Genomic DNA, 13245 nt, shown 5'->3' with positions numbered 1-13245 from the left:
CTCCCAGGGCATTGCTAAGAATGTTGCTAAAGGGAGGCCCAGCTGTTGCTGTTGCGCATATTATTATACAGGATTTATATAGCGGGAGACGGGATGTTCGGCAAATAAAAAAATTGGCAAGGCAACTCTGAGATTGTGGTTATGTTTATCCTGCATAAAGGGGTGTCAAAAAGTAGGGGATTATGAAAGGTAGAATTCATAGGCAGGGGTGTAGCTCCTTTTGTACATGAAGGCATCACATGTGTGTCAAACTGCACATGTCTAGATCAGGGTTTCTCAACTAGGGTTCCTCCTGAGGTTGCTAGGGGTTCCTTGAGAAATGGGCAATTTCTGCCTTCCAGATAAGTTCCCAATGACACCATTGTTCCTTTTAGCTATCTGTAACGGGGTAATTCTTCCCAATGATGATGAGTAAGGGGCATTCTTCCCACTGACTGTCACACTAATGTGTAATGAGTTGTAGATTTTTCATTTTTAGCAGGGGTTCCCCGAGACCAGAAGCTTATTTCAAGGGTTCCTCTGTGCTGAAATGCCCATCCCAGGACCATTTAGCTTGGTTTTATGCAGCTAAATGCATGTGCGCTTAAAAGCAGACGACATTATCTGGAAGGTGTAACCTTTTTAATACTTCCTAGATCAATTTCCAAGGTCAATTGTTTAACTTTTGAATGAGGGCTAAGCCATGTTGCCTGGCAAAGCATGCAGTCCACCGACCACAAAGGTAACTACAAATAAAGGGATCAGCAGCGGAGGACTGGGCCAGCGGGCATGGGGGCAATTGCCCCCTGGGCCACTGTGATGCCCTGTAAAAAGGCTGCAACGCTTCTGCCACAGACATGCCTAAAGGATTCCTGGTAAGGAGAAGAAAAAGGGCCCGGTCACTGACCTACTGAGTGCGGGTTGAAGACAAAGACAGAGCGCAGACCACCCCAGCATGGATTGTATAAACTGTGTCTGAGCAAAGGTCAGTTTAATGCCCCACTGGAGACTCTCCCCCCCCCCCAGCCAGCCCCAACCAAGCTGTCCCAGCTCCCCCCAACTGCCCCTTCGGGAAGCGGGATTCAGCCGTTGAGTAGAGAGTAACGGGAGCAGAGCTTCAGCCTGGAATGAGAGTCAGGAGGACAGGAAGAGGGAGAGTGGGAGGGGGGGCCGAGTCGCTGCACCGTGGGCCTCTGGTTTGTACTTTTCCCCTGGCTGAAAATTGCCAGTCTGCCCATGGTGATCAGTATGTACCCCTCGTATTATCAGTCACCTCTGTAGGCAACTCCTGTGGTAATAAGGGCACCAAAAATACTGCAATACAATATGTATTTACTCTGGACAAGTTTAATTTACATTTATATATTATACTGCATGTGCCCCATGGACTACATTTAATTCAATGGAAGGTCAGGGTGACAGGCTGCTGACAGGCTTTCTACTGAATTGAAGGGAGTCTATAGTCTGCATGCCAAGGTAGCACTGTGTAACTATTTGATGGCTTCAGGAGAAAAGGCTGAGTGGTCCCAGTCATGAGGAGATCTCACAGGAGTAGGGTTGCCGGTCAGTCAATGGAAATCCCATCAGTAGCCTGGCAGCCTATAAGCAGGGCCTTCTACCCAAGTGAAAGGAGTCTGCGGTGCACATTCGCAGGGTTAACATTTTGAAGAGTTTGTACGAAAAACTGCCACAAAGAGATAAAATTCTCACAAGAGTATAAAGTGTGACATACTGCTGGGAAGCATAATGTAAAAGTGTATTAAGTACATTTATCATTAAATAGCGGTCAGTGAAATGAGAACTGCCATTTGCTTTCATTATTCAATTATGTGAAGTAGAAGATCCTGTTCTTTAAATCCCATTGCACATGAATAGATGTGCCAAGCATACTAGAATTTATTAGGATTTCCTTTATAAACATGTTTGTTATTAATACACATACAGTACATACTTCAAAGTGAACACAATTAACCACTTGCCGACTGCCAGCTGTACATATACTGCGGCAGGTCGGCTCTGTCCCGCGAAACAACGTAACTGTACGTTGTTTCACGGGACTGCGACTGGGGGCACGAATACGTCACAGGGGAAGCTGATCTGCGGTTCCAGCTGTCGGGTACCCACGATTGCCCCCCGTGGAGACAGAACGGCGGTCTGCCATTGTAAACACAGCAGACCGCTGTTCTGTCAGCAGTGACCACACCACTCCTGTGTTCCTCCTATTTAGGAACACAGGTCCCTATGTTCATTCCATAAGTCCATCCCCCACACAGTTAGAAAGCACCCCCTAGGGACACATTTAACTAGTGATCGACCGATATAGTTTTTTTACCGCCGATACCGATATTTTGGTCATCAGATATCGGTATCGGCCGATATCTGCCGATATTTATTTTTTTAATGTCTACAGGTACTGTGGTGGAGGGATCTGAGGATCTAAAAGACCCCAAACCCCTCCTCTGTACTTAAAAGCATTCAACACGCCAAGTTTGCCTGCTTTGAATGCTGTACGTTTTTTTAATTTGGCGCCGCCAGTACCCGGAAGTGATGTCATCTTAAGACATTACTTCCGGGTACGCTGCGGCGCCGAATTCAAAGAAATGGAGACCCGGGTCAGACGGTGGCAGTGAAGGTAGGATTCCCGGGTCTCCCGGTGGGAGGGGAGACCAGAGCGAGCCGCGGAAGGCGGCAGGAGGGGGGGACCTCCCCTCCTGCTCCTTGAAATGACAGCCGAGCGGCTTCTCAGCCGCATCGGTTGTCATTACAAGACAGCCGACCTTTGGCTATGGACACCGGTATCGGGGTGATGCCTCTAGCTGCAGGCATCAACCCGATACAAGCACTTTCCCTGAAATATCGGCAATATCAGTAAATCAAAAGCCGATTCGGATATATCGGGAAAAGTGCAGATCGGCCCCCGATATATCGGTGTTGCCTATAATCGATCGATCTCTACATTTAACCCTTTGATCGCCCCTGGTGTTAACACCTTCCCTGCCAGTGTCATTAGTACAGTAACAGTGCATATTGTTTGCACTGATTACTGTAGTAATGTCACTGGTCCCCCCAAAACTGTCAAAAATGTCAGGGGTCCGATCTGTCCAACGCAATGTCGCAGTCCCACTAAAAATCGCTGATCGCCGTCATTACTAGTAAAATAAATAAATAAATAAAAATGACATAAATCTTTCCCCTAGTTAATAACTTTTGCGCAAACCAATCAATATACTCTTACTGGGATTTTTTTTAACAAAAATATGTAGCAGAATACATATTGGCCTAAAATGATGGGATTGTTATATAGCAGAATGTGAAAAATATTGTTTTTTTTTAGAATTGTCGCTCTTTGTTTATAGCGCAAAAAAAAAAAAAAAGGCAGAGGTGATCAAATACCACCAAAAGAAAGCTCTATTTTTGGGGAAAAAAAGGACATTGATTTTTTTTTGGGTACAGTGTCGCACGAGCGCGCAATTGTCCGTTAAAGTAACGTAGTGCCGAATCGCAAAAAATGGTCTGGTCATTAAGGGGGAACACCTTGCGGTCCAGAAGTGGTTAAAGCAGTATTAAACCCAAAAGCAAACATTTATTATATTTCAGCTTACCAAACTGACTTTTAATAAAGAGACACTCACGATCCAACGGTCCCAGATGCCGGCATACTAACTGTAGGCAGCCAGCTGTGACTGCTTGTGGTTTCACAGCCGGCTGCTCACTGAGCATGCGCGAGCTGCACAGGGCCATCTGATTGGTTCCAAAGCTTTCTGGGCCCTGCGATGTGTCCCAGAAGGCTGCGGGTGAAGAAGGAGATGGGCTGAACTTCCAATCCAATCACCGAGGGCGAACCGACTGGAATTTGAGGAGCAGACACCTGTCATAACCAGGCACCTGCTCCCTCCCCAAAAAATGTGAAGCAGGAAGGGGGCTGGAGGAGGAAGGGTCACACTTCCCCTATTGGGTGAAGTTCTGCTTTAACCACAAAAGTCATTTTTGCATTTTATTGCACAGGTTTAAAAAAATGTTTAGGCCTAATGATTACATAACCCCCCCCCCCCAAAAAAAAAAACATTATACTGTATAAATTATCTGAAAGCAGACACCCTAGAGAACAAAATAGTGGAAGTTCCATTTTTTATTTCACACAATATTACTTTGTGCACTAGTACAAATCATTTGGTGGAGGGGGAATTATGGGTTGTTTTTCAGGGGTCGGGCTTGGCCCCTTAGTTCCAGTGAAGGGAACTCCTAAGGCATCAGCATACCAAGACATTTTGGACATTTCATGCTCCCATGTTTGTGGGAACAGTTTGGGGATGGCCCCTTTTTGTTTCAACGTGACTGCGCACCAGTGCACAAAGCAAGGTCCATAAAGACTTGGATGAACGAGTTTGGGGTGGAGGAACTTGACTGACCTGCACAAAGTCCTGACCTCAACCCAATCGAACACCTTTGGGATAAATTAGAGCAGAGACTGTGATCCAGGCCTTCTGGTATAGCTGCAAAGGGTGGGCGAACTCAATATTGAACCCTACGGACTAAGACTGGAATGGCATTAAAGTTCATGTGCGTGTAAAGGCAGGTGTCCCAATACTTTTGGTAATATAGTGTATAGTATGTCTCTATGGACCTTGCTTTGTGCACTGGTGTGCAGTCATGTTGGAACAGGAAGGGGCCATCCCCAAACTGGTACCGCAAAGTTGGGAGCATGAAATTGTCCAAAATGTCTTGGTACAGTAAGCCGATGCCTTAAGAGTTTCCTTCACTTGAACTAATGGGCCAAACCCACACTATAATCCCCCCTCCACCAAATGATTTGTACCAGTGCCTGACCTGAGTCCTGTCCTCAACCCGATAGATCACCTTTGGGGTGAATTAGAGCAAGGACTGCCAGCCAGGCCTTATCATCCAACATCTGTTTCTGACCGCACAAATGCGCTTCTGGAAGAATGGTCAAACATTCCCATAAATAAAGTGAAGATAATCAGCGCAATCCTCAAAATAAAGTGAAAAACACAAAGCTGCAAGCAATCAGTGCCAAACACAAAACACCCTTAGTAATCAATAAAGTAATATTGCTGCACTAAGTGAATAAAAATATCGCTTAAATATGTGACAAATAATGCTGTGATACTGGTAAATCAATAACACTTGAATAAGATAACAAATAATATTGTGATAATCATAAATCACTTGAATAAAGTGTCCCAATAAGTGAGCAGTGACTTTAAATAATATAACAAAAGTCCCAATAAACAGTGCAGTTTCAGTGATATAAAGATAAACAAATCTTCATCTGTGCAGAATGTGCTGCATGCTTCACTCTCAGTGCTCCAGTGACAGATAGTGAGATTAGCAGCTCACCTCAAATGGAGACTCAAATGAGTCAAGTCAGGCACATAAAGCAGTATTCACAATCGCCTGGTGATCACCTCTGCCTTCACCTCCAACCAATCTCTCAAACTCCAGGGATGTGGTGGATGAAAAACAAATAAAGGAGATCTAATGCTCTCTGTGTTGATTGGGGGGTTATTTATTATCAGTATATATATTGCACTTACATAGACGGGCACTTCAGCCGTGCCAGCTAGCAATTGCCTCCAAACACTTCCTGGTACCTCCGGACCGGCGTAATGACGTGCAGGCTCCTCCCCCGTACGCGTTGCGTCATCGACTTCGTCAGCGGGGTGACGAAGTCGATGACGCAACGCGTACGGGGGAGGAGCCTGCACGTCATTACGCCGGTCCGGAGGTACCAGGAAGTGTTTGGAGGCAATTGCTAGCTGGCACGGCTGAAGTGCCCGTCTATGTAAGTGCAATATATATACTGATAATAAATAACCCCCCAATCAACACAGAGAGCATTAGATCTCCTTTATTTGTTTTTCATCCACCACATCCCTGGAGTTTGAGAGATTGGTTGGAGGTGAAGGCAGAGGTGATCACCAGGCGATTGTGAATACTGCTTTATGTGCCTGACTTGACTCATTTGAGTCTCCATTTGAGGTGAGCTGCTAATCTCACTATCTGTCACTGGAGCACTGAGAGTGAAGCATGCAGCACATTCTGCACAGATGAAGATTTGTTTATCTTTATATCACTGAAACTGCACTGTTTATTGGGACTTTTGTTATATTATTTAAAGTCACTGCTCACTTATTGGGACACTTTATTCAAACATTCCCATAGACACACTCCTAAACCTTGTGGACAGCCTTCCCAGAAGAGTTGAAGCTGTTATAGCTGCAAAGGGTGGGCCAACTCAATAATAAACCCTATGGACTAAGACTGAGATGCCATTAAAGTTCATGTGCTTGTAAAATTTACAAACCTCTTAATAAAAACTATTTGATGGGGAAAAAAAATCTCATGTCCAATATAGTGTATTTCTGGTGGGGAATCTGTAAAGCTCTTGGCCAAAAGTTTGCAAATCAAGATGCCAATTTAGATATGTTTGGATATGTCTGGCATCTTTTACCATTTTTTTTCCTTTTTATAAATAACCTTCAAAAATAACATAGTGTATTTATCACATAGTTGTGAACTGTAAAATCAGGCCAATCCGTATATATTTTGATCCTGCTGACTATATGCATGCTGAATTGTCAAATCCGCAGTGGGTCATAACTCATGAGTCAATTTTCCTTTAATACGGAAATTGAATGACTTACTGCAGATAAAACATACTGTACATGCACATAACATTCCGCTTAATCAAAAATGAGGAAATCGCAAATTCTCCTAAAGCAATCACTGCCATTCATCATGGACCTTGTACTGTGTTTGCTAAGTAAAGTGGATCTCAGCTATGTCTCCAGCATTTGATGTGCTTTGCATCAGCATGCTGGCTTTACTGGCAGTGATATATATTTTATAAAGATATGACACATTATTTAATAGGATAAAACATCACACAGAGACTGCTAAGTTAATGGGTTCACTTTCAAGTTTAAATCTCACAAAGATCATCTAAAACAGCATGTAAATTTATGACTCCTATCAATTTCATCCATAGCGCTGCAAAATTCACAAGTATCTGGAGATGTAACAATGGCTCCATCTTGTGGCAGTATGTAAAATATGCAGTCAGGTCATCTTAAAGGAATCTATACTAAGAGAAGGTGGAGACTGACATTGCTGGCTTTTCATATGAAGATGGATGTAACTTTCTTCACTTTAAGGCCCTGTTCACACCTGAGCGTATTTCAGCTTGTAAAACGCTCATCTCTGAAGTCTCAAAACACCCAACAAGCAAAATCCCATTAATTTCAATAGCCCCTGTTCACATATGCGTGTTTTGTCACCTTAAGCAAAACGCCCGAAATTCAAATAAGTACATGACCTTCTTTTTTGGCAGATTACAAGCTTTTTGTTAGATGTCAATGCCTGCTTTCAAACACCTGCAAAAAATGCCTGAAAAAACGATACGCTCAGGTTTGAATGGAGCCTAAGGATCAATGCACCCTGGGCATAAAAAATGCTGCTTATACTGTACAGGCATTTTGTGTTTTCTTTTTCTTCACCTTGTAGAAGCATCTCAATGTTAGCCAATGTGTCTGTGCACATTAGGGAGCTTACAGGCATATTTTCAGAGGAGAGTTTAGAGGAAGAAAAAAAAAAACCCTTCGGCTCCATGCACACTAGCGTTTTCTTTGGCAAAAAATAAATAAATAAACTGGAAAAATGCTGGATATAAAACAGTGGTAATAGCTTTTTGTCGTGGCATTTTAGAAGTTTTTAGGAGTGTTAGTGTTCAATAGCATTTTTGCTGTTCCTAAAAAAAAAAAAACCCTAAAAAAATTATGTTAACAGTGTTTAGGAGCGTTTCTTCTGAAAAAAACGCTTCAAGAAACTCTAAAAGCTGCGGTTTGCAATGTGAGCAAAGTCTTTTCTTGTATTAAGGGAGGTATGGACTCCAGAGAGAGAGATAACATTTTGCTCCTGTACAGATCATTAGTAAGACTTCATCTGGAATATGCAGTTCAGTTTTGGGCACCAGTTCTCAAAAAGGATTTCAGGGAACTGGAGAAAGTGCAGTGAAGGGCAACCAAACTGATACAAGGCATGGAGAAGCTCAGCTATGAGGAAAGATTAGAGCAGTGATTGCGAACCTTGGCACCCCAGATGTTTTGGAACTACCTTTCCCATGATGCTCATGCACTCTGCAGTGTAGTTGAGCATCATGGGAAATGTAGTTCCAAAACATCTGGGGTGCCAAGGTTCGCAATCACTGGATTAGAGGAACTGAATTTATTCTCTCATGAGAAGAGGAGATTGGGGGGGGATATGATCAACATGTATAAATACATAAGGGGTCCATACAATGAACTTGGTGTTGAGTTATTCTCTTTAAGGTCATTACAGAGAACAAGGGGGCACTCTTTATGTCTAGAGGAAAAGAGATTTAATCTCCAAATATGGAAAGGTTTCTTCACAGTAAGAGCTGTGAAAATGTGGAATAGACTTCCTCCAGAGGTGGTTTTGGCTAGCTCACTAAATTGCTTTAAAAAAGGTGTGAATTCTTTCCTAAATACACATAATATAAATGGGTACTAGTATTTCTAGGTAAAGTTGATCCAGGTAATATCCATTTGCCCCTTGGGGGATCAGGAAGGAATTTTTTCCCCCTGTGGGTATAGGATTGAGTTTATGGGATTGTATTAGGGATCAACCAATATCGGTTTTTCATTGCCGATACCGATATTTTAGCCATTGCATATTGGTTTCGGCTGATATGGGCCGACATTTTACACATACAGGGACATCAGTTTCACATCATCTGATTGTGAATGATGCATAAACTGCTGCAGTAGTGCACTCACTCACTGCAATAATTTTAAATCACTACTGCAGTGCAGTCAGTGCAAAACTAGAAAAAAAGCTAGACAAAAAGCTAGTCAGTGGATTGGAGAAGTCAGTGGACTACTGCTGCAGTAGTGCACTCACTGCAATGATTTTAAATCACTAACTGCAGTCAGTGCAAAACTGCTAGAAAAAAAGCTAGACAGTGGGGAGTCAGTGGACTACTGCTGCAGTAGTACACTCACTCACTGCAATACTTTTAAATCACTACTGCACTAAGGCAGTGACTGCACTGCAGTAGTGATTTAAAATTATTGCAGCAGTGAGTGGCGCACTATTGCAGCAGTAGTCCACTGACTCCAATCCACAGTCTAGCTTTTTTCTAGCAGTTTTGCACTGACTGCAGTGCAATGACAGTGGAATGGATTGGAGTGGGGTGGACACTAGTGCTATACTACTACACTTTCAATACTCCCAGTTAAGTAGAACATTATTATAGTGCAGAAAGCATAACATTTCAGCATGTTCACCAGTTACCTTTGGTGAGTGGCTGGTTGGCTGGCTGGCTGGCACCCTGTGGTGGGTGGCTGGCTGGCACCCTTTGGTGGGTGGGTGGCTGGCTGGCACCCTGTGGTGGGTGGCTGGCTGGCACCCTTTGGTGGGTGGCTGGCTGGCATCCATTGGTGGGTGGCTGGCTGGCACCCTGTGGTGGGTGGGTGTCTGGCTGGCTGGCACCCTGTGGTGGGTGACTGGCTGGCACCCTGTGGTGGGTGGGTGGCTGGCTGGCACCCTTTGGTGGGTGGGTGGCTGGCTGGCACCCTTTGGTGGGTGGGTGGCAGGCTGGCACCCTTTGGTGGGTGGCTGGCTGGCACCCTGTGGTGGGTGGGTGTCTGGCACCCTGTGTTGGGTGTCTGGCTGGCACCTGTGGTGGGTGGGTGGCTGGCTGGCTGGCACCCTTTGTGGGTGGGCGGGTGGCTGGCTGGCACCCTTTGGTGGGTGGCTGGCTGGCACCCTTTGGTGGGTGGGTGGCTGGCTGGCACCCTGTGGTGGGTGGCTGGCTGGCACCCTTTGGTGGGTGACTGGCTGGAACCCTGTGGTGGGTGGATGGCTGGCTGGCACCCTTTGGTGGCTGGCTGGCACCCTGTGGCGGGTGGCTGGCTGGAACCCTGTGGTTAGTGGCTGGCTGGCTGGCATCCTATGGTGGGTGGCTGGCTGGCACCCTTTGGTGGGTGGGTGGCTGGCTGGCCCCCTTTGCTGGGTGGGTGGCTGGCTGGCACCCTTTGGTGGGTGGCTGGCTGGCACCCTGTGGTGGGTGGCTGACTGGCTGGCACCCTTTGGTGGCTGGCTGGCACCCTGTGTGGTGGGTGGGTGGCTGGCTGGTGGGTGGTATAGGCAGGGCCTGTGGCTGGCTGGCTGGTGGGTTTGTAGGTGGTTGGCTGGCTGGCACCAGGCAGCTGTAGGTGGGTGTATGTATGGTGGCTGTGTTACTCACTGTCCCAAGGCTCCCTGACTCCAGACAAGGCTGAGGGAGGCAGCCTAGGAAGGCAGAAGCTGTCCCAGTGAGCGGAGGCACGTGGGGCAACATGCGCAATGACGTCACGAAAATATCGGCAATATCGGTAACCTCCGGGGCCGATTCCGATATATCGGGGAAAGTGTATATCGGCCCTCGATATATCGGCTTTGCCTATAATCGGTCGATCCCTAGATTGTATGGTTGTTTTTTTTTATTGGTTGAACTAGATGGACTTATGTCTTTTTTCAACCTGACTAACTATGTAAATATGTAACAAAAACATTTTTTTTCTGCTCCTAGATGCCGAAGCTCAAAAAATGCTAAAAGCCTAAAGTAGTGTTCATAGACACATAGGATAACACTATTTAGCTTCTAACACTATGTTGATAACAGCTTCTATGAGCTTAAAGAAACGCTACTGTGCATGGAGCCTCAGAATCGTGTTTTTGAGAGGAGCTTTTGGGCAGAAAAAAAACAATTAATGCTCATAAACATGCATAAATGAGCGTAAACATGGCGTTTAGGAGTGTTTGGCGCATTCAAGTGTACATTATTATTATAGTGAAAAATGAGGGGAACGTTTTTGAAAAAAACGCTTGTAAAAACAAATGCCCATGAAAGCACTCATAAACTCTCAAGCAATATGAGCCAGTATGAGCATTTTTTTTGCCAATTTTTCTACCAGAAATTCTGGCATTTTTCTCTCTCCCTAGTGTGCATGGATGCATACACTGAAAAAGTACATTCTTAAGGCCCGTACACACGATCAGATTATTGAAAGATTTGTCGTCCGTTTTTTGTGGCATGCTAGTCTGATGTGGAAAGTGAAGAGGTTATTTTCATACAAATTTTCCCGTACGACAGAATTCTACTTCAGAAGTGATGTCATGTGTTGGATTGCTTTGTATGTGTCCTTTCGTCTCTGAGCATGCCTAGTCTTGCTCTTAAGATTTTTTTTCAGTCGAAATCTGTACTAATGGGAAGAAAATCGGACGTTGTTTTGACAGACGACAAAAATTTTATAGCCTGCACATCAGGATTTTGTCGGCCGAAAAGTCGGAGTCGGCTGTCCAAAGCACCATACTAACAATCCGAAAATTGGCAGATCGGTCATTGGACGAAATTTCCCTTCAGATTTTCTTATCGTGTGTACGGGCCTTTAGTCACTGACCTGGAGCAGGTATGCAGATCAGGAGATCCAACCTTTACTAATCTGCATACTCGTTCAAGCTCAGAAAGTACAATGTATTAAAGCCAAATCAATGTGAAACTGTAGAATATAAAACTAGCCTTTTCTTTGTGAACAGCAAAGTTTTTCAAAGCATTTGCAGAGCTTTCAGCAAGCTTTGTTAAAGCTTTTAAATAATGAACACAAATGATCCTAACGGGAGGTCTAATTGTCACTTTAAACAAGCTGCTAGCAGGCTTCAGCACTAGTTAAAGCTTATTAAAAGCCAGCTGAAGCCTGCTAGCAGCTTGTTTAAATTGACTATCATGCTCCCATTAAGATTTATGTAAAACATTTCCACAAACAGGAGCTGAAGGACACTTTAAAGGTTTAGAGAAAGCTGCCCAAAGTTTGTCAAAAGCTTTGCAAAAGCTTGCTGGGAAAAAAAAACCCAAATACTGTAGCTGCCTAATTTTAATAACAGGACACTTACTTGCCCTAAGGATCCAGAGTCACCCTCACCCAGGCTAGTTCTTCATTAGCCTTTGGGTCCCAAGCAGTCGCTGAACTATCAGGGTTGCAGCAGTCACTCCATGGTTGCAGAGAGAAGGTGGTGGGGGGGGGGGGGTTAATGGGATCATTAAGAGGCAGCACTGGTGGTGGGGGAGGATGGCACTGCCACTGATCTCACCCCTATCCCCCCATCACCTCTGACACTGATCCCACACCCTCACCCCCACCACTGCCATTGATTCCATTCACCACTGCCACTGCTGCCACTGATCCCTTTCCCTCACCACCACTGCTGCCACTGATCCCATACACCGCTGTCACTTATCCTACCCCCCTCACCACCACCACCACCATCAGTGGACTGATCCAACCCCTCTCACCACCACCACCACCACTGATCCCACCCCCCACCACCCTAAATAGACTGATCCCTTCATCTTTGCCGCCACTGATCCCATCCCACCACCACCATTGATCCCATCTACCACTGCCACTGATCCCACCCCCCCCCCACCACTATCAGTGGACTGATCCCATCCCACCCCAACACCATCAGTGGACTGATACCATGTCCCCCCTACACCACCACCAGTGATCCCACCACCCTGAGTGGACTGATCGTGTTTACTTATTTCTCTCCCAAGCACTAGGTCCCATGTCTTTATGCTGCTCCTTTCTTCTGTTATAAGCATACTAACTTCTGACAAGTTCTCAGAGACTGGAGATAAAAGCAGCTGAAAATTTGTGTCAGGGTGGGTGCATTGAGATAGATTAACAGAGAGCTGGTCTTTTCACAGAACGGCTCTGCGCATTCATTCCTTTCTCTGCCTATGTGGAGAGGGGGTGTGTTCCTTTCCTCCAATCAGCTGTCACACAGTGTATGCCAAGATTACACTCCCACAGCTGAAACAGGAAGAAAATAATCTAGCACAATGTATACTTTCTAAACAGTGTATAAAGCTGAAGACAGCATGTACAACTTATGTAGGAGGATTTGTTTAATCTCTCTGTATCATCTGAGGCTGTTCATTTCACTGGGTATAGGAGAGAGCTTACATCCACATTAAATTCCCTTTCTTCCCCATTCTGATGCTCGATTTTAACTTTTTTTTTTTCCCAAAATTGTCGCTCTTTTTTTGTTTATAGCGCAAAAAATAAAAAATGATCAAATACCACCAAAAGAAAGCTCTATTTTATGTGGAAAAAAAGGACATCAATTGTATTTGGGTACAGTGTTGCATAGCCACGCAATTGTCCGTTAAATTAACGCAGT

The 13245-nt window shown here is 44.9% G+C and overlaps 1 protein-coding gene across 1 annotated transcript in view; it reads right to left on the bottom strand.

Annotated features, from left to right (window-relative positions):
• The window catches only part of LOC309564285 (microsomal triglyceride transfer protein-like), a 227562-nt gene that overhangs the window by 31220 nt on the left and 183097 nt on the right, over nt 1-13245 (bottom strand). The window lies entirely within an intron of this gene.

The sequence above is a fragment of the Pelophylax lessonae genome (genome assembly GCF_965119305.1).
Source record: "Pelophylax lessonae genome assembly, chromosome: 9".
Taxonomy (NCBI): Eukaryota; Metazoa; Chordata; class Amphibia; order Anura; family Ranidae; genus Pelophylax; species Pelophylax lessonae.
This window is presented reverse-complemented; position numbering and strand designations above follow the sequence as displayed.